This window comes from Heterodontus francisci, chromosome 30 (genome assembly GCF_036365525.1).
Source record: "Heterodontus francisci isolate sHetFra1 chromosome 30, sHetFra1.hap1, whole genome shotgun sequence".
Taxonomy (NCBI): Eukaryota; Metazoa; Chordata; class Chondrichthyes; order Heterodontiformes; family Heterodontidae; genus Heterodontus; species Heterodontus francisci.
In genome coordinates, this window is record NC_090400.1 from 7,646,293 (window position 1) to 7,668,972 (window position 22,680).

Sequence of the window (22,680 nt, forward strand, 5' to 3'; positions counted from 1 at the left end):
CTGGGTTTTATCCTTCTAGTTCTGAAGAAGGGTCACTTACCTGAAACGTTAACTCTGCTTCTCTCTTCACACATGCTGCCAGACCTGCTGAGTTTTTTTTTTATTCATTCATGGGATGTGGGTGTCGCTGGCCAGGCCAGCATTTATTGCCCATCCCTAATTGCCCTTGAGAAGGTGGTGGTGAGCTGCCTTCTTGAACCACTGCAGTCCATTTGGGGTAGGTATACCCACAGTGCTGTTAGGAAGGGATTTCCAGGATTTTGACCCAGCGACAGTGAAGGAACGGCGATATAGTTCCAAGTCAGGATGGTGTGTGACTTGGAGGTGAACTTGCAGGTGGCGGTGTTCCCATGTATTTGCTGCCCTTGTCCTTCTAGTTGGTAGAGGTCGCGGGTTTGGAAGGTGCTGTCTAAGGAGACTTGGTGCAATGCTGCAGTGCATCTTGTAGATGGCACACACTGCTGCCACTGTGCGTCGGTGGTGGAGGGAGTGAATGTTTGTAGATGGGGTGCCAATCAAGCGGGCTGCTTTGTCCTGGATGGTGTCGAGCTTCTTGAGTGTTGTTGGAACTGCACCCATCCAGGCAAGTGGAGAGTATTCCATCACACTCCTGACTTATGCCTTGTAGATGGTGGACAGGCTTTGGGGAGTCAGGAAGTGAGTTACTCGCCTCAGAATTCCGAGCCTCTGACCTGCTCTTGTAGCCACGGTATTTATATGGCTACTTCAGTTCAATTTCTGGTCAATGGTAGACCCTAGGATGTTGATAGTGGGGGATTCAGCGATGGTAATGCTGTTGAATGTCAATGGAAGATGGTTAGATTCTCTCTTGTTGAAGATGGTCATTGCCTGGCACTTGTGTGGCGCGAATGTTACTTGGCATTTATCAGCCCAAGCCTGGATATTGTCCAGGTCTTACTGCATTTCTACACAGACTGCTTCAGTATCTGAGGAGTCACGAATGGTGCTGAACATTGTGCAATCATCAGCGAACATCCCCACTTCTGACTTTATGATTGAAGGAAGGTCATTAATGAAGCAGCTGAAGATGGTTGGGCCTAGGACACTACCCTGAGGAACTCCTGCAGTGATGTTCTGGAGCCCAGATGATTGACTTCCAACAACCACTAGGTATAACTCCAGCCAGCGGAGCGTTTTCCCCCTGATTCCCATTGACCTCAGTTTTGCTCGGGCTCCTTGATGCCATACTCGGTCAAATGCTGCCTTGATGTCAAGGACAGTCACTCTCACCTCACCTCTTGAGTTCAGCTCTTTTGTCCATGTTTGAACGAAGGCTGTAATGAGGTCAGGAGCTGAGTGGCCCTGGCGGAACCCAAACTGAGTGTCACTAAGCAGGTTATTGCTAAGCAAGTGCCACTTGATGACACTGTTGATGACACCTTCCATCACTTTACTGATGATTGAGAGTAGGCTGATGGGGCGGTAATTGGCTGGGTTGGACTTGTCCTGCTTTTTGTGTACAGGACATACCTGGGCAATTTTCCACATTGCAGGGTAGATGCCAGTGTTGTAGCTGTACTGGAACAGCTTGGCTCAGGGTGCGGCAAGTTCTGGAGAACAGGTCTTCAGTACTATTGCCGGAATATTGTCAGGACCCATAGCCTTTGCAGTATCCAGTGCCTTCAGTCGTTTCTTGATATCACGCGGAGTGAATCGAATTGGCTGAAGTCTGGCATCTGTGATGCTGGGGACTTCAGGAGGAGGCCGAGATGGATCATCAACTCGGCACTTCTGGCTGAAGATTGTTGCAAATGCTTCAGCCTTATGTTTTGCACTGATATGCTGGGCTCCCCCATCATTGGGGAGGGGGATAATTGTGAAGCCACCTCCTCCAGTTAGTTGTTTAATTGTCTACCACCATTCATGGCTGGATGTGGCAGGACTGCAGAGCTTCGATCTGATCCATTGGTTATGGGATCGCTTAGCTCTGTCTATCGCATGCTGCTTATGCAGCTTGGCATGCAGATAGTCCTGTGTTGTAGCTTCACCAGGTTGACACCTCATTTTGAGGTATGCCTGGTGCTGCTCCTGGCATGCCCTCTTGCACTCTTCATTGAACCAGGGTTGGTCTCCTGGCTTGATGGTAATGGTAGAGTGGGGGATATGCCGGGCCATGAAGTTACAGATTGTGGTTGAGTGCCCAGTTTTGCATTGCTAGATCTGTTCGAAATATATCCCATTTAGAACGGTGATAGTGCCACACAACATGATGGACGGTATCCTCAATGTGAAGGCGGGACTTCATCTCCACAAGGACTGTGCGGTGGTCACTCCTCCCAATACAGTCATGGACAGAAGCATCTGCAGCAGGCAGATTGGTGAGGACGAGGTCAAGTATGTTTTCCCTCGTGTTGGTTCCCTCACCAACTGCTGCAGACCCAGTCTAGCAGCTATGTCCTTTCGGACTCGGCCAGCTCGGTCAGTAGTGGTGCTACCGAGCCAGTCTTGGTGATGGACATTGAAGTCCCCCACCCAGAGTACATTTTGTGCCCTTGCCACCCTCAGTGCTTCCTCCAAGTAGTGTTCAACATGGTGGAGTACTGAGTCATCAGCTGAGGGAGGGCGGTAGGTGGTAATCAGTAGGAGGTTACCTTGCCCATGTTTGACCTGATGCCATGAGACTTCATGGGGTCCGGAGTCGATGTTGAGGACTCCCAGGGCAACTTCCTCCCTACTGTATACCACTGTGCCACCACCTCTGCTGGGTCTGTCTTGCCAGTGGGACAGGACATACCCGGGGATGGTGATGGCAGTGTCTGGGACATTGTCTGTAAGGTATGATTCCGTGAGTATGACCAGGTCAGGCAGTTGCTTGACTAATCTGTGGGACAGCTCTCCCAACTTTGGCACAAGCTCCCAGAGGACTTTGCAGGGTCGACAGGGCTGGGTATGCCGTTGTCGTTTCCGGTGCCTCGGTCGATGCCGGGTGGTCCGTCTGGTTTCATTCCTTTTTATTGACTTTGTCGCGGTTAGATACAACTGAGTGGCTTGCTTGGCCATTTCAGAGGGCACGTAAGAGTTAACCACATTGCTGTGGATCTGGAGTCACATGTAGGCCAGACCAGGTAAAGACAGCAGATTTCCTTCCCTAAAGGACAATAGTGAACCAGATGGGTTTTTACAACAATCGACAATGGTTTCATGGCCATCATTCGACTAGCTTTTAATTCCAGATTTTTATTAATTGAATTCAAATTCCACCTTCTGCTGTGGTGGGATTCGAAACCATGTCCCCAAAGAAATACCCTGGGTCTCTGGGTTACTAGTCCTGTGATAATACCACTACGCCACCGCCTACCCCATATTTCCAGCATTTCTTGTTTCTATTTCAGATTTCCAGCATCCGCAGTATTTTGCTTTTATTTTATCCTTCTAAGTTTGTCTAGTTTATTAATAATCTCCCTCCTTTCAATCGTAAATGTCTTGATATCTTTTATGACCTTCTAATGTTATGTTCACCTTGTTAGTCTCCACGGTCAATACTGAAGCAAAGTCATTGTTTAATATTTCTGCAATTTTATCTTGGGCATCCTTTAGTGTTCCTATACCTACCTTAATTTTCCTTTTGCTGTTTATTTGTCTGTAAAATACTTCACTGTTACTTTCTACATTCTTTGATAATTTATCTTTATAGCTACTCTTTGCCTTTCTATTTATTTTTATCTTGTTTCCTAACTTCTTTGGCCATTCTCCTCTTTATTGTCTATGCATTTCATACATGCTATTTACTTTTACCTCCTCATTATTTCATGGTGTTTTATTATTGACTTGAATGTTCTTGTTCTTTAGAGAGATACAGCAGTGAAACAGACCCTTTGGCCCACCAAGTCTGTGCTGACCATCAGCCACCCATTTTTATACTAATCCTACACTAACCCCACATTTCCTACCATATCCCCACCTTCCCTCAATTCTCCTACCACCTTCCTACACTAGGGGCAATTTACAATGGCCAATTTACCTATCAGCCTGCAAGTCTTTGGCTGTGGGAGGAAACCGGAGCACCCGGAGGAAACCCACGCAGTCACAGAGAGAACTTGCAAACTCCACACAGGCAGTACCCAGAATCGAACCCAGGTTGCTGGAGCTGTGAGGCTACGGTGCTATCCACTGCACCACTGTGCTGCCCCTAACAGAATGTTAAAATCGGTCAATCACCTTTTAAATATTTCCCACTGCTGTTCCACGTCTGTCAATTTTTTTTCCCGTTTAAATTCCTTAATTCTGTTCTCATCCCATCACAACTAGCTTTTCTCCGATCTATTGCATTGGTCTCTCTCAATCATTATCTTAAACTTTATTATGTTGTCGAGAGCCTTGCTGACCTCACTGACACTTCGTTGGACTGCACATTGGGACATGTTGCTGGTGTCTCTTGCTGCGGCCTGGAAGGACCCCATGACATACAAGTTCAGGGCCACAGTGAGCTTGATAGCCACAGGCAAAGCTGTCCATGCCCTGGTGCTAGGCTCAAGTTGTGGCTGAGGCAGCTGACATAGCTTGGTGTCAGTTTCCATGGTGAAGCTACTGTGCCTCATACATTACTCCTCAGTGAAGTTCATACAGGAGAAGTGCAACATGAATACCTGCTGTGAATGTGGCCTCCTGTACAGTGCCCTCCTCTTTCCCCCTCTTGTGACAGATGTTCCTGCTCTCTGCTGTCTTCCTGCTGCTCCCCCTCATTCTCCAGCTCCAAAGACAGCACACCAGACCATCCCTCGCTGCAGCCAAACCATTCCTGAGGCAGATGATAACAGTGCAACACCAGCAAAATCTATTCCTGTGCAGGAAAACTGAACTTTCGAGAGTGATAAAAACACACCAAGAAATGTTGAGTAATTAACCAGAAGCCAGAAATGAAAAGGCAGCAACTAACATGTAAGTTCAACATTATGCCTTCAAATAGCACTGGTGAGGGGTCCTTCCTGCCTGTTAGCACCGTGAGTTGCTGAGCAAGTTCAAGGGCTGGGGCAGACCAAAATGGGTAAAGGTCCTCCAAGAAGCACAGGACCCTACTTTCTTCCTGCCTTGGGGGTTTAGGAGGATGTTTAGTGCAGGAAGAATGGGCATTGCATTTTTGAATTTCTGAGCCATTATATTTTTGTATTATACACTGACAATGTTGTTTTGGAATGTACACTGCTGTGGTATGTATATTTGTAATATATATATAACTGGATTATATCCAATTACTGACTGAAGACTATACAGAGTTCTTTATTAGATTTATTGACTGTTTTAAATTTATGGCCCCTAGTTTTGGACTGCCCAGCAAGTACAAACATTTTTTCTATGTCTACCCAAACAAACCCCTTCAGAATTTTAAAGACCTCTATTGGATCACAACTCAGCCTTCTCTTTTCTATATAAATGCCTGCTCAGTCTTTCCTGATAGTTTATAATCTCTCAGTTCTGGTATCATTCTGGTAAACCCTTTCTTTTTGCACCTTCTTCAATGCCTCTACATTCTTTTCATAATATGAAGACCAAAACTGTGCACAATACTGCGAGTGTGGTCTAACCAAGGTTCTATATATGTTTAACATAACTTCTCTGCTTTTCAATGCAATTGCTCTTGAAATGAACCTCAGTGCTTTGTTAGCATTTTTTAATTTTGTTTTGTTAACAGGTTTTGTTAACCTGTTTTGTTATCTGTGATGATTTGAGAATTTGTGAAATCTATTTGTCTAGGACCATTTATATTTCTGAATGTGTTGTATTATTTCTGTTGTTGATTACTAAGCAATCACTTCCTCAGTAGTGCCAGCAGTGTTTTGGTTTATGCAGCCCAGTCTATGGACTGGATTTTGTGCGGGAGGAAGGGGTCCCGGAGCCAAAATGCCGGGGGGAACCCCGCCTATGCATTTTTATAGCCCCCCGGAGAGATCCTCTGGTCTTTTGGGGTCAAAGTTTTAGGAGGCGGGATCCCTGTCCCTTTAAAGACTTTATGGGAATGGGGTTCTCGCCTCCAAGAGCTGCGAGCCAATCAGATGGCCGGCAGCTCAGCAGTATCGCCAGAGCCACCGGAAGTGGTGGGTCACTGCCGGTACTGCAGAAGCCTCGCACCCAGGCCCAGCGTTGGAACCCCGGACCTGAGGGAGGTGAGATGGGGTCACCAGGGCCAGTCCAGAAAACCCCGACCAGGGGGGTGGGGGGAGTGGTTGTTCGGTTTAGGGGGAGGGGATCCCGGGGGGTACAGTTGTTCCAGTGGAGGTCCTCCGTGGGCCAAACATTGCCCACAGAGGAGGGACACATCCCAAGCCCACGGGGAAGGCACCTCATTTTACAAGGCATCCTACCCACACGCCAGAGGACCCCCGCCGTGAGTAAGATCCCAGCCAGGTGGGAAGAGGCTCTTAATTGGCCATTAATAGGCCACTTAAGGGCCTCAATTGGCCTCTGGGCAGGAAGGTTGTCGTTGGCCTTTCCCTGTCACTTTCTCAAGGGAAATAAGGGATGGTTAATAAATGCTGCCCTTGCCAGCAACACCCTATCCCCAGGAATAAATAAAAGAATTCTGTCCTGGGATTCAAAAGCACACCAATTATGTTATTGTTGATTTGGTGGAAATGCTCTAATATACACACCAGGTAAAATGCCAGCTCACTCCCGCCTAATCCATCGCACTCTGTGCCAACCATGATTATGTGTGCCACTAATCAGTCAAAGTGCACATGCCCCATGCCAGACATCACAATCAAGGCGAATGTTAAAGGTGTAAGGTTTAGAGTATTTTCATGGCTTACTTTTGTGGATAACTTAATAATACTCTTTGTGCAAGAACTGTAATGATGGGCAGGCTTGACTGAAATAGGTCAATGTGTAGCTGATTAAAGCTGAATTAACATTTGTAGAGACTGGAAAACATGTTTTTCTGCCCCTGTGTAAGAACAAGGATAGAAAAAGGTCTAAGATTCTAGTCATTAAAACCGCAAAGCTGCAGAATAGAGCTGTCCCAGGAAAAAGGGGAACTTTAGGTATCTGGAAAGGGTGAAAACAGACATAATTTGTGATGGTCTATGTGCTAAGCTATCAATGACACTAGAGACAAACAATGATGTAGTCTTAAACTAATCCTGTTTCCTGAATTAGATCATGGCCTATTATGGCAAGACAGAGACCCCCTAAGAGGGATAAAAAGTGCAGAGTTTGGGACATGGTTGGCACACTGAGAGAGGGGGTCAACAGAACATCGTCGGCACACTTAGAAGAAGAAGGTAGACCACAGTCAACAGAACACAACAAGAGAAGAAGGAGAGAAGCCTCTACCCCAATGGACTCAGAAGCAGGAACCGTCAGAGCTGAGTTGCAGCTGTATACTTATTGCTGTTGTTAAGTATTAACTTTGTAAATCTTTGTTGAACTTGATAAACTCGCTGACTTGATTAAAGTCTGTATGTATGTACCATGCAGGTCTATCTTGGTCAAGAATCCCAAGACGAGACACGTTGGGTATCCTCTGTCTCACCTCTGTTCAGGTAACATCTACCTGAGACTTACAAAGGAACTGGCGTTTATTCCTCAGCCATACCCAGCCAGTATGATAGCTTTTCGAACAGTATACTTCCTCTGTGCCAATTGCCTGCATTGCCATGATACTGCATCTTATAGCTGAGCAATGTGCCAGGCAAGTATGCCAGCTCCAACAGTGTACACGTTATGGACGGGGAATGGCATTGCAGGGAATCAGCTGCTTTTATAGCTGTAACTAATTCTTAACCAAGTCATTTCTTTATTCTACAGCATACTGGGTCAATAATGCATCAGTATCACAATTTGTAGGACTGTGCTCTCCTTTACTGAGTGGACAATTGCGCCTTTTTCACATGAGCCACAGCATACTGTGGCAGCATTCACTAAGTAAAGAATGAATAGGCACTTGTGGTATCTTTTCATTCAGAAATATACACAAAAGCGAAGATTGGGCTTGACTTTTCTCTGTTCTTTGTGTATAAGGCTCCTGCTAACAGATTTATAATTAGATCAAGAATTGTTCTTTATAGTAAATTATTTCTAAGGTTCCCCCCCGCACCATCTTCACCCCGCTCCCCCTTCCCCTGCACCCCCCCCCCACCCCCTCCCTCTACCCCTCCCCCTTGCATCCCCTCCTCCCACCGGCACCATCCTACACCTGTGTAGGGGCCTCAACAACCCCACTGCCTTGTGGGCGTCTCGGGAGAGACCAAGGCTAAGGGAGTAAACCCTAACAGAAAATCCGGAGCGGAACCCCGTAGGCGGTCATGTGTCACCTTTGGCATGTTTCCGGCAGTTCCTGCAGCCATACTGGTGCCAAACGTCGTGTCCTGCACTCCTTTGGACCCCACCAGAAAGGCCGAGAGGGGGGTTTTGACGACTGGGCAACTCTCAACCTCCATAAATTTGCCCAGGCATGCGCCATGGAGAGGTCACTCCTTACAAACCACTGACCACCTCCAGGCGCGTATCCATTGTCTCTCGAGATAAGGAGGCCCAAAAGAAAGAAATTTCTAAGGTTAGATATAACAGATGTCTGGACCGCAGATGTTGATTGAAAAATATTTGTGAGACTTCACTTGAAAAATATAAAGTGAAGAGCAAGCAAGTTCATGCATTATGAGGGTTTGAAAAGGTTAATGTTTGGGACAGTGTGAGTAATACCTCCCACTATGATGATGTAAGAGATCACACGAGAGTCAGAGACTTGAAGGAGAAGCAGCATGGCTTCAGTGGAGTCAGATATACTTGTATAAAGCTGTATATAGTTCTCTAATTTGTAATAAACTAGTTATTGGTAAAACCTACCGATGACTCAGTAATCTCTCCTAGCTAGACTAACCAGACATTCAACAGTTCATCTGTGGCAGAAAGAAAGACTTGCATTTATATCGCACCGTTAACAATCTCAGGGTGTCCAAAGTGCTTTACAGCCAATCGAATACTATTGAAATGTAGTCATTGTTGTAATTTTGAGAAAATACCAGAATACACAGAACAAACAATGCACTAGAATCCGGTATGCATTTTAGTTCCATGTCCCTGTGTTCCTTAGGTTGACGGGAAATATGTATGTCAGTACAGCATAGAGAAAGCCAGAGTGCCTACTATGAGAGGGCATAACACCAACTGTGAATTCACAGTCTGTACAAAATGTGGGAAGGAGTATCATATAACAGCAACACACATTTTTCCTTGGAGCGGAGAAGGCTGAGGGGGTACCTGATTGAGGTATGCAAAATTATGAGGGGCATTGATAGGTTAAATAGGAAGAAACTTCTTCCCTTAGCGGAGACGTCAATAACTAGGGGGCATAGATTTACGGTAATGGGCAGGAGGTTTAGAGGGGAGTTGAGGAAGAATGTTTTCACCCAGAGGGTGGTTGGAATCTGGAACACACTGCCTGAAGAGGTGGTAGAGGCAGGAACCCTCACGACATTCAAGAAGTATTTAGATGAGCACTTGAAATGCCATAGCATACATGGCTACGGGCCAAGTGCGGGGAAATGGGAATAGTTTGATGGTCGGCGCAGGCGCGTTGGGCCGAAGGGCCTGTTTCTGTGCTGTAAAACTCTATGACTCTATACATACAGAGACACATGCAACACAAACAGTCACACATTCAGACACATTCACACAACACAGACTCACATAACACATACACTCATGCACACATGCTCACTCACACCTGCTCACAAACACACTCATGCAACACATACACGTGCACTCATGCACATTTACTCACACTCACACACACTCCCACACTTCACACAACATACACTCATGCAACACAACAGTCATACAAAGCACACACACACACACTCAAAACACACACACACATAAACAACAGATGCTCACAGACACACACACACACACACACACTCTGACACTCACACAAACGCTCACACACACACTCATACTCACAGTCGCACTCACATACAAAGCACACACACATCCACAACACACACTCATACACAATCGCATTCACACACAAAACACACACATACACTCATACATTTACACTCACGCTCTCGGTGGAATTTAGTGAGGCTGCTGGTATGAGAGTGGAAGTGTAGGAGGCAGGAGAATAGCACCAGACGCTCCCACTTGGAAGTCTGACGTCTTAACATCGGTTCTGGATTTAATCAGCTGCAGGAAAGCTGCAGGGCAGCGTCGACACCACGATGTGATGGGACTGCCATTTAAATTGGTGAACAGGTTGTTGTAATACATTAGTATGCAATTGATCACAATTCAATGGGGGGTTTGGAATTAAGTGAATGGAGGGTGGGCTTCGTGTGCCTTTGGATTCCCGGCAGTTGAAAGGTGGCGGCACCAAGACGAGGCCTCAGTGCCGCGATGGGAAGGCAGCCATGATAACCACTGGATAGGGGAAGAGGGGGGAAGGAGGCCAATGTCAGTCTACACAGCTTTGCACTCTGCACATGGTGGGCATGGTCTCGGGTGGCAGTACCGAGTGGCCATACTACTGAGTGACCATAGTAATGGGTGCTGGGCTGCCAAGACAACTTTGTCTCTGCAAAGACAGTGCTCTGGAGGCCTACTGATCAGCTAGCATGGGCCTCGTACACCCTGTCTTTGTGAAACGCTTGGCATGATGCAGCGTCTCTGACACAGGGAGGGCCAGGAGGCAGCCGCGCTTGCCTATGAAGCTCCATGACAAGATCAACAGTGCTGACCATGCCTGCGCCAGAGAGTGTACCGGACTCGAATCAGCTACCTCCAAATGTCCAAGCGCGCTGTCAACAAAGATTGCGGCTCTCCAGGGAGACCATCACCAACTTATGCGCCATGCTGCAGGATGAGTTGTGACCTACGGGATTCGATAGTCACCCTATCCCAATGGCCCTGAAGATCACAGTGGCACTCAACTTTTACATGTCTGGATCTTTCCAGGATGTGCCAGGCACATGTGTGGTGTCTCCCAGGCAGCAGCCCACTGCTGCATAAAGAAAGTGACCAATACCCTATTCAAGAGGGCCAGCGACAATGTGCAGTACCGGATCTACCCAGACAGTCAAGCCGAGAGGGTCATTGTATTCGAGACCATCAATGGATTCCCTCAGTGCAAGATGTGATAGACTGTATGCATGTGGCCATCAAGACTCCAATGGACCAATCAGCTGCCTTCATCAACAGGAAGGGCTTCTATTCCATCAATATTCACCTAGTCTGCGACAAGCATTTCCTGCAGGTGTGTGCCCACTTCCCCGAGCTTTTGAGCACCCCCCACACCACCACCCCCCACCACCACCCCCCTGACCATTTGCCTTCAGGGATGGATTCTCAGGGACAAGGGCTATCCACTGAAGATATTGCTACTGACGCCTGTGAAGAACCCTCGCACTGCAGCGCAGGAGAGGTACAACACCTGACATGGCTCTACCTGAGCGACCATCAAGCAGGTCATTGGGCTGCGAAGATGAGATTCCACTGCCTGGATCAATCTGGTGGAGCCCTGCAGTATGCCCCAGCGAGGATCTTGCGTATCGTGCACAATCCAGAGCTGCAGAGCGGGGAGGCCTTGCATGATGAGGACATGATTTACCCACTCCTCAACCGATGAGGTGGATATGCAGGAGGCTAATGAACAGGCAGCACTGAATGTTGAACCTCTTGCACCGGAGGCCTCACAATTAAGGCATGCTCGAATAAGCATTTTTCAACAGTGAATGTAAACTGTAATATCGATTGAACTTTATTAAGCATCACCAATGGCAAATGTCAAACACTCTTGTGTCTCGAGGTGTATTTCAAAATACTTTTCTGAGTGCTTCTATGAGGTGTGATCCCTGTGCTAGCAGCTGGACTGAAGGCATCTGCTGATCAGGCTGCCCCTTGGCCTGTGATGATTTTGGTGGTTATCCTCTGGCTGCCTAAGGCCTGGAGGGTACTGGCTGGCTGAGTGTTTCCTGCACTGGTGCGGGACTCTCCTCAGGCATCGTGGCTGCAGGAGCTAGGCTCACTGGCAGACGGGCTGAGCAGCCACTGTCCACTCTTGCCGCCCCTTGAGGGAAGGCCCCAGCTGTGGAGGTCAGCCTCTCCTCCTCCCCTTCAAGGCTCACTTGAACCTCCCTGCTCACCAGAGAAGGACAAGGAGCTGGAGAAGACTCCTGCATTGAGCTCATGGCCAAGGCGATGGTGTGCAGGTCTGTGCACATCTATAGGATCTGGCTCTCCATGAGGGTCGCCTTACTGTTGCCTTACTTCTCCCTGCAACTTCAGCATGCCCTGTGCTGTCGACACCAAAGGTTCGTCATCAGCCGGGGCTCAACATAGGCCTGGCAACCCACAGTCCTCTGACTGTCAGAGGCATTACCTTTCTCAGCCTCCGCCAGCTGCTCTCACCAGCTAGTAACACTGATTCTAAGGCTGAACAGAGGCATACCGAGGTAAACGTATCTGCACAGGTGGAAGGTGCAGAAGAGTCACGTGACGGTCCCTCCTCTGACTGCTTCTCCTCAGAGGATGATGGCTGTCCCCCTTCTGCTGGACCCTCCTGTGGACAATGACCTGCATGAGAGAACACAAACATCTGTTGGTTAGGCTGTCTAGATCTCGTCATACTAACAATGCATGATGTGGATCTCCAGAAGTGTGGTGGAGGTTGAATGAAGACAATCCTCACTCTCTTGTGCAGTGTCTCCAATCTCACCATCCACTATTTTGGGACAGCGTTGGGCCCCCGCTAGCTCCAGTGCCTTCCCCTCAATCATGAAAAGAGGTTGGATATTGACTATTCCTCCGCCAGACCGTGAGGTCTCCCTGGCGTTATGGACCTCTTTGACCGACAAGTGGAAAGAGGGACATAGTAAGACTTCACAGGAAGAGCAAGAGAGCAGTTCTGCTAGTGGCAGCTTCTCATCCCCGGATGGGGTCTCCTACACAGCTCCTCCCCACATCCTCTCTGAGGGGACATCATTGGGGTCAGCTGTGAAAGAAAGTAGCCTGTTGCCGAGATGCAGCCAAGCATCTGCCAGGAGGTGGTGATGCCTAACCCTCTTGTCAGTGCCTTTGTGGTGACTCCCTCCCATGTTGTGCTGCCTTCTGCATAGCCACATGCAAGCCCCAAAGAGGAGAGAATGACAGAATGACAGAATTGTTACAGCACAGAAGGAGGGCAGAGCAATTCACTTAGAGCCATTCTTCCTCCTTCTCCCCGTAATCCTGCAAATTCTTCCTTTTCAGATAACAATCTAATTCCCTTTTGAATGCCTTGATTGAACCAGCCTCCACCACACTCTCAGGCAGTGCATTCCAGATGCTCACCACTCACTGCATGAAAAGGTTTTTCCTCATGTCACTTTTGCTTCTCTTACCAACCACATTAAATCTGTGCCTTCTCGTTCTCGACCCTTTCATGAGTAGGAACAGTTTCTCTCTATCTACTCTGTCCAGGCACCTCATGATTTTGAATACCTCTATCAAATCACCTCTCACCCTTCTCTTCTCCAAGGAAAACAGTCCTAACTTCTCCAATCTACCTTCATAACTGAAACTCCTCATCACTGGAATCACTCTCGTGAATATTTTCTGCGCTCTCTCTAATGCCTTCACATCTTCCTACAGCCTAGCGCCCAGAACTGGACACAATACTCCAGCTGAGGCTGTGCTAGTGTCTTATACAAGTTCAGCATAACTTCCTTGCTCTTGTACCCTGTGCCCCTATTAATAAAGCACTGTATGCTTTATTAACTGCTCTCTCAACCTGTCCTGCCACCTTCAATGACTTATGCACATTTACACCCAGGTCCCTCTGCTCCTGCACACCGTTTAGAGTTGTACCCTTTATGTTATATTATCTCTCCATGTTCTTCCAAACAAAATGAATCACTTTACATTTCTCCATATTGAAATTCATCTGCCATTTGTCTGCCCATTCCACCGACTTGTCTATGTCCTTTTGAAGTTCTACACCATCCTCCTCACAGTTCACAATGCTTCCAAGTTTCATATCGTCCACAAATTGTGAAATTGTGCCCTGTACACCAAGGTCTAGGTGATTAATATAAGGCCGCGTTTGCTGACAACGCAGCCACTAGGTGGTGCAGTACTGGGACATGCACAAATGCAGCCTATTCCACTGAAACATCAGTGTCTGCGACGTTCAGGCCTCTGCCAGTAATAAAGATGGCGTTGCTCAATTTATCACAAACAACAAATTAAACCCAAATCCCCTCAATGGTTGCAATCGCCACCTCCATCCCACCCCAACAGTATCCCACTCACTCCTGTTATCGCACTTCTCTTCTCCACTGCTTCCTGCACCCGTCTGCTCACTGCTGACTTCCCTCAGCCACGCGCTCCCAGACTTGCTGTTTTCCCCCCCTCCAGGGGAAGCAGGGAAGTTGCAAGGCCTGGAATGAGCGGCTGAGGGGGGGAAGCGGCCAGGGGGTGGGGGGGGAGTGAGTGAGTGACTGGGGGGAGGAAGTGGCAATTGAAGCAGATATGGCAGTAGGGAGTGGGGTACTGTTCAGGGCAATGGAAGCAGCAATCACAGCTGTTGAGGGGTGAGGACATCATTGCATGGTGATGTCATGTGAGCACATGTGCACATTCATACTGGCAAGCTGGCAAATGTTCTCACACACTGGTGATGTCAGCAATGGCGCTGCATATGCTCTGTGTTGTCAGGAGTCACTATGTTAATATATATCAGGAAGAGAAAGGATATGTAAGGGAAGAGAGAGGTATGCAGCACTCACCTTGGTAGATCAAAGTTGCTCATTGACTCTCTTCCTGCACTGGACCCAGTCTTTGGGTGACCCCACAGCTGCTGACCTCTGCTGTGATCTCCATCCAGGCTCGCTTGGTCAGGTGGGAGGACCTCTTCTTGCCATCCCCTGGAACGAGACCCTTCTGCATTTTACTTGCAACCTGGATGAGAATCTCCTGCGAGGCATCGCTGAACTCTGGGACCATTTGGTGTCTTCTGCCCGACATGTTCCCTCTTGGCTTCTGGAGAGCTCCTGGCCTTTTGAGGCCTTGGTCAGCAGCACAGGGACTCCGGGTAGGAGGGTCAGCAGTACAGCAGCATCAAAGTCAGTCATTGAAGCAGCAGTTTCAGCAGGTCTGGCAGTGCTTTAAATATAGCGTCAGCTCCTGCGTTCATCTCCACTGACAACGCCATCGGTGTTTCACGACCGACCCTGTCTTCCATTGAGACTGGCCCCGAGCCTCCTGCATTCAAATGGGCCAGCCGCACATGTGACAACTGGCGATGGCGCCCACTTCGGGGTTAACTGCCGGGGCCTAAATTCAGCCCATTCACGCTCAAGCACATACTTACACACATCATACACACTCACACGCTCATACAACAAATACTCACTCACATGCTCACTCACACACAAACAGCACGTACTCACACATACCCTCACACACACATTCACACACACACACACTCACAATATACAGAACATATACACAAAGAACACATATACACTCATACATTCACACCCACACACTCACAATCACACATTCGCTCACACACACAAAACATACACAGCACATGTTCACACAACACCTACTCCCACTCACACATGCCACACACACATAAAACACACACCTGCATGCTTAGGTATGTTTAACTCCTGAAAGGACTTGGCTCAGGGTTAATATTTGTGTACGGAGCTGTGACTCTGTGAGCTGAATTTGGATTGTATGGCTTCAGCATGTGCAGTGTATTAGAACTCAGACATCCAGGTGGTGAAGAATAGAACTGGAACCTTGTCTTTATACACTCACAAGCTTTTATTGACAGAGACACATTACATATTGTGCACCTCCAATCCAACCATCACAGTTTCAGCCTGTTCCAATATATATGAGCGCATCTGACTCCCCAATAAATACCCACCATCTAAATGCAATTAAACACCCAATTTATATACAATTAACACCCAGCACTCCTAATTTCTTAGGCTGCATCAGCATTATTCAGCTAACTTATACTGATAGAATCTTTCTCTTCAGCTTCAAGCAATTCCCATTCAGTTTTTTTTTTGTCGAAGTTACTTTAAGAAAAGCTAGAGCAAATTTCAAAAGCTTTATTAAAGTAAAATTCATATTTATTGTTAGTTATAAAAAGACCAAGAAACTATATGCATGTCTTTGTGCCCATTTCTATGTTCACATTGGAGCTTTCGTTTTGTGTTCTATAAAATGAGAAATGTATTGACTGTATGAGAAGGTAGACAAAAACAGTTCTTTCCTCATTCTTATCTGAGTGTGAGTTGAATTAAGACTGGAAGAGACAGAGGCTATCCTTGACAGGAATCTTCAAAATCCTGGGCCTCGATGGCAGGAATGCTCGGCCTGATATTGCCAGCGGTGGCGAGGCCTCATGGCGGCACCTCCCCCGCACCTTCGGATCTCCGTCTAGAGATCCAAGGTGTAACACTGATGGGGAGGGGGGAGCGGGTATTTCAGTGATGAGGGAGCGCAGGGAGCGGGGTGAAACTCATCCGATTAATGTAGGGGATGGTGCAAAGGGGGAAAGTTTATAAACTTTGGTGGGGGGGAATGGTCAGGTGCACAAGCTAATTATTTTGGGGGGGGAGAGGGCAAAGAATTAATTTTATGGTTATTGGGCTTGTGGGAGAGGAGCTAGACACATTTATTTAATTTTTTGAATCAATTTTAATGCACTATCTCTTTAAAAATTAGAATTAAATGGAAGAGTTCGGAGCCCTTTAAAAATGATGCAGAGCCTGCAAATTGGTGCCTGACACTGTTGCCGGGGCCAGACCGCCCACTCGCTCCACGTCATTGGCATCCACGCTGTTTAATACCGTGGTGGCTGCGCGACATGCAGTCCTGGTGGCAAGCTTTTAAAATCCAGCCGCCACAGTTGTCTCTGCTTACAGCAGAATCTAGGTACAACAGTGGCATCATATAGATTTACTGTTGGGCAATAGTCTACGTCTCCCCAGGCGGGCAGAGGTAAGAACTCATCATTGCAGAGACCCTTTCAACAGTGTATGTTAAATATCTGTTTTAGTTATTAATATTCACACAGGGCTCCTATCCTACAGCAAGGAGCTACGGGATTGGTCTCTGTGTTTTTCTAGTGGTTACTAGAGGTCAAAATCGCAGAAATGTAAAGGACATACGCTTGTTCTTCAGCGTGAGCTAAATAACTCTTGTCAACTGTTGGGGATGTTGGCTGGAAAGCTAGTTACCATGGTATTAACAACAATAAGAGGCTAAATTTGAACTTACCAAACTCCTCAGGAATAGTGAAAACAGGAAGTCAATAAAGTATCTTCAACAATCAGCATTGGAAGCATAGATTGCCTGCTGCCATGGAAACACATGGCTTTTTGTATCAGCAGGCTTGCTTCCTTCCTACTACTGAAGATATTTGTTTCTAACACCTGGATAGACAAAGACATTTCTTCATTGCTCACTTGCGTGACCTGGTAAACAAAGTTGCAATCACACAAATGTACTGACAGTACTTTATGTTTCATTTTGCAAGGTCCCACTCCCAGCTTGGAGCCTCTCGAGGCGGAGCACCTGTTATAAGAATCAACCCTAATCTGAATTGGAGTAGCCATATAAATACCCTGGCTACAAGAGCAGGTCAGAGGCTAGGAATCCTGCAGTCAGTAACTCACCTCCTGACTCCCCAAAGCCTGTTCACCATCTACAAGGCACAAGTCATGGAATACTCTCCACTTGCCTGGATGGGTGCAGCTCCAACAACACTCAAGAAGCTCGACACCGTCCAGGACAAAGCAGCCTGCTTGACTGGCACCCCATCTACAAACATTCACTCCCTCCACCACCAATGCACAGTGGCAGCAGTGTGTACCAATGCTCCTTAGACAACACCTGCCAAACCCGCGACCTCTACCAACTTGAAGGACAAAGGCAGCAGATGCATGGGAACACCACCACCTGCAAGTTCCCCTCCAAGCCACACACCATCCTGACTTGGAACTATATCGCCATTCCTTCACTGTCGCTGGGTCAAAATCCTGGAATTCCCTTCCTAACAGCACTGTGGGTGTACCTACCCCAAATGGACTGCAGCGGTTCAAGAAGGCAGCTCACCACCACCTTCTCAAGGGTAATTAGGGATGGGCAATTTATGCTGGCGCAGCCAGTGACACCCACATCCCATGAATGAATGTGCACTTTTGGTTCCTCTGCTCTTGCACCCCTTCCAAAATAGTATTATTTAGACTCTACTGCCTCTTCATGTTGTTTTGTCCAAAGGACACAATTATCCATATTAAATTGCATCTGCCATTTGTCGGCCTAATTCACCAATCTGTTCATGTCCTCCTGGACTGCTACTATCCTGCTCACTATTTACCACATTGCCATGTTTTTTTATCAACCACAAACTTCAAAATTGTACTCCCTAGACCCAAGTCCAGGTCATATATATATAATAATAAAAGTAATAATTCTAATACTGACTCCAGGGTCTCCACTGCATACCTCTCTCCAGTCAGAAAAGCACCTGTTCATCACTACTCTCTGCATCCTATCCCTCATCCAGTTACAAACCCAAACTGCCACAGTCCCTTTAACACCATGTGCTTTTATCTTCCAAATAAGTCTTTTATGTGGTGCTTTATCAAATGCCTTTGAAATTCCATATACACATCTACTGCTGTACTCTCATTAATCCTCCCTGTTACTTCATTTCTTCCAGCCTCGGGATTTATCCACTTTCAAAGATGTCAAACCCCTTAATACCTTCTGTCTCACGATGTTATTTTCATCGAATATTTCACACTCCTCCTCCCTGATTGCAATATCTGTATCATCCTCTCTTTAGAGAAAACAGACACAAAGTATTCATTAAGAAGCATACCAACATCTTCCACTTTCACGCTACTCTTTCTTAAGTTATCCTCTTGCTCTTTATGAATTTAAAAAAAATCTTTGGGTTTTCCTTGAGTTTACTTGCCAAAATCCATGTTGGCTGTCCATTCTTCTCCAAGTGAGAATTAATTTTGTCCTTGACAATAGCTTTTAGTAGTCTTCCCAACACTGACGTTAGACTGACACCTGTAGTTACCAGGTTATTATCCCTCTTCCCTTCTTTATAACAGAGGTGCAACATTTGCAATCCTCCATTCCTCTGACACCACTCCCATATCCAAGGACTATTGAAAGATTGTGGTCAGAGCTTCTGCTATTTCCCCACTAGCTTCCCTCAGCAACCAAGGATGCATCCCATCTTGATTGGGTGACTTGTTAGCTTTAGATGATACCAGCCTATTTAGCATGTCCTTTCTATCTATCTTGTCCAATATTTCTACTCCCTCTCCTGTACTGCGACATTAATTTCATCCTTTTCATATGAACATAAGAACAAAAGAACTAGGAGCAGGAGTAGGCAAATCAGCCCCTCGAGCCTGCTCCGTCGTTCAATACCATCATGGCTGATCTCATCTCGGCCTCAACTCCACTTTCCTGCCTGTTCTCCATAACCCTTCAACCCATTACTAGTTAAAAATCTGTCTACCTCCGCCTTAAATTTACTCAATGTCCCGGCATCCACCGCACTCTGGGGTAGTGAATTCAACAGACTCACGACCCTTTGAGACAAGTAATTTCTCCTCATTTGTGAAGCCAGATGTAAATTCCCAATTCATTACCTCAGTCTCGCCCACCAACACCATAAGGAGATTTCCTTTCTCGTCCCTAATTGTCCCCATCATTCCTTTGCCTATCCTTTTACTTTTTGGAGTTCATTGTTAGGTTGCTCACTAATCTTTTCTCACTCACTCTTTGCTCTTCTTATATCTTCTTTCAATTTCCCCCTGCATTCCCTGCATTCTGCCTGGTTTTCAACTGTGTTCTGTGCCCACCATTTATCATAAACCTCTTTTTTATGCTTTGTTTTATTTTAACGTCCAATTTCCTCATCATCTTGTAGTCTTGTTGCAGTCTTCCGCAGCCGGTCTGACACTCAGAATAAATTAACAGGCTTGATGAAAGGTATAACCCCCCAAACGGAATTATTTTTCAGAGAACCTATAGTAACTCCAAAAATGCCAAATAGAAAAGACAAAAATGATATTACGTTACAAAATACTCCAGTTCTATTTTGCCCTCAAAGGCTAATTCAATAGAAGTTGCTGCTGATGACTGGTTCATAATATATCAGATCTTTAATGGTGAAAGCCCCAGAAAGAGATGCTCACTGTGATACACACAGAGGTAGCACCATCTACTTAACAAGCTGACTCTGACCAGGGTTCGGTAGCCTCGTGCTTCCGGTACTGGACTAACAACTCTGAGCGTATGAGTTCAAATCCCACCATTGACAAGTTGTGAAATCTCTTGATTTGTGAGCTTGACAATCACTGCAAAAACCCTAAAATAAGAGCAAAATACTGTGGATGCTGGAATTCTGAAATGAGAACAGAAAGTGCTGGAAATACTCAGCAGGTCTGGCAGCATCTGTGTAGCAAGGAAGCAGAGTTAACATTTTAGGTCTGTGACCCCTTCATCAGAACTGGCAAAAGTTAGAAATGGGACAGTCTTTGAGCATGTGGGAGGGGGGAAGAAGAACAAGAAGGAAGGACTGTGATAGGACAGAGGGGAGAGAGATTACATGACAGAGATGTCATGGAACAGAATGTAAATGGAGTGCTAAATACTTCCAGCAAAAGACAAAACACGAGTCCAGAGAGAGTGCTAATGGCAGAATAATGAATAGCTCTGTCTGAAAGCAAAAACATAAAAAACAAGTTTAAGACTAGCACATTGTTAAAAAATAAATAATTATAAAAAGAATATATATATTGAAAAACAACACAGTGTGGTGTTTGTTGAACAAAACGCTCACACTACAGTCTCCCCTACAGTGGGGAGACCAAACGTAGATTGGGCGACTGCTTTGCAGAACATCTCCACTCTGTCTGCCAGCTTGATCCCAAGCTTCCGGTTGCTTGCCATTTTAATTCACCACTCTGCCAGTGAACATCAACACAAGCTCGAGGAACAGCACCTCATCTTCCAATTAGGCACTCTACAGCCTTCTGGACTCAATATTGAGTTCAACAATTTCAGAGCATGGGTCTCATTATTTTTTGTTTATTTTTTTTATATTTTCTATATATTTCTTTCTTTTTTAATTATTTATTTTTTAACCATGTGCTAGTCTTAAACTTGTTTTTCATGTTTTTGCTTTTGGACGTAGTTGTTCATTATTCTGCCATTAGCGCTCTCTCTGGACTCATGCTTTCTCTTTCACTACATCTATTTAGCACTCCATTTGCATTCTGTTCCATGACATCCGTTATTTAACCTCTCCTCTCACCCACCACCCCCACCTCCCCGTCCCATCACAGTCCTTCCTTCTTGTTCTTCTTCGACCACCTCCCCCCGCCCCTCCCTTTCACTCGCTCAAAGACTGTTACGTTTCTAACTTCTGCCAGTTCTGATGAAGGGTCGCAGACCTGAAATGTTAACTCTGTTTCTCTCTGTAAAAACCCAGCTGGTTCAGTAATTATCTTCAGTGATGGGAACTTACTGCCTCTTACCCTGGCTGGCTCATGTGGTTGACTCTTTCGTGCATTTGGTGTAACTGGTGTCCAAATTCCAAGAACAAAATAAAAATACATGTGCCAGCTGCAAATGGCTTCACATCCTGTTTTCTCCAGGACCTATCTGCCACAGAGTGTGTGGAGGCACAGCCTGCACCTGTTAGAGAGCTCCAGTTTCAACACTCCTGGACTGGGACCACCAGGTTGCAGGTGTGATCAAGAAGTGGAAATACCCTGTTTTAACAAAATTCCCAGGTTATCTGAGCTTTAAAGTTCAGTTTCCCTGTCCCCACTTGCCCAGTCAACTTATTCCGCATCTGATTATCTTGAATTTTAATGCTGGAGTTCTCCACATCCTGCATTCCTTTGGACTCACACTCTCAAAAGGCCTTTGATAAGCTTCTGCATGAGAAACTCCTAACTAGTTGGTAACTGGAGAATTGGACTGGCTATGAAGCTGACAAAAAGGACAGGAGGAGACATAGCTGTTCTGGCAAAGGGCTTATACGTGAAACATAAACTTTGTTTCTTCTCTCCACAGATGCTGCCTGACCTGCTGAGTATTTCCAGCAGTTTCTAGTGCTATTACTCATGACAGCTGTTTTGCTGAATTGGGGCGGGGGGGTGGGGGGAGGAGTGAGTGAATTTCCGCAGGGGTTCGTGTTCGCACTGTTGTTTCTCATATGACTGTGAAACCAACCTTCAGGATTGCAACTTCACGGTTGACACTGAAGGGGAAGTGTAGTCAAATCTGAGGATTTTGCTACTTATTTGTATCATTTATACAAATGGGCTGACAGATGTAAGATGTAATTTAATACTGATAAACACAAAGTGTTGGATGAAATAATGTGTGCCATGAACACAAAATCAGCACAGAGCAGCTTACAAAAGCACCTGGAAGAAATATGGACTTGTCTCTGTCAACATGTAGACAATGAGGTGAGTTGATCATACATGTAAAACCACAACAGTCACATTAATTGATTGAGGCTATGCTGAAACAAGAATATACCAGCCAGACCATAAGTGTGACTGTGTGCAGGGTTTCGATTTGAAGTGGCAGGTGAAATCTATACAATTTCAAGTGTAAGAGGTCATCACCTACAGGGATAGGTTAAAAGACTCGGGGCTGGATTTTCATCTT

At 46.2% G+C, this 22,680-nt stretch overlaps 1 protein-coding gene across 1 annotated transcript in view; it reads right to left on the minus strand.

Annotated features, from left to right (window-relative positions):
• The window catches only part of p2rx1 (purinergic receptor P2X, ligand-gated ion channel, 1), a 188,618-nt gene that overhangs the window by 164,870 nt on the left and 1,068 nt on the right, over nt 1–22,680 (minus strand). The gene's annotated exons all lie outside the window — the stretch shown is intronic.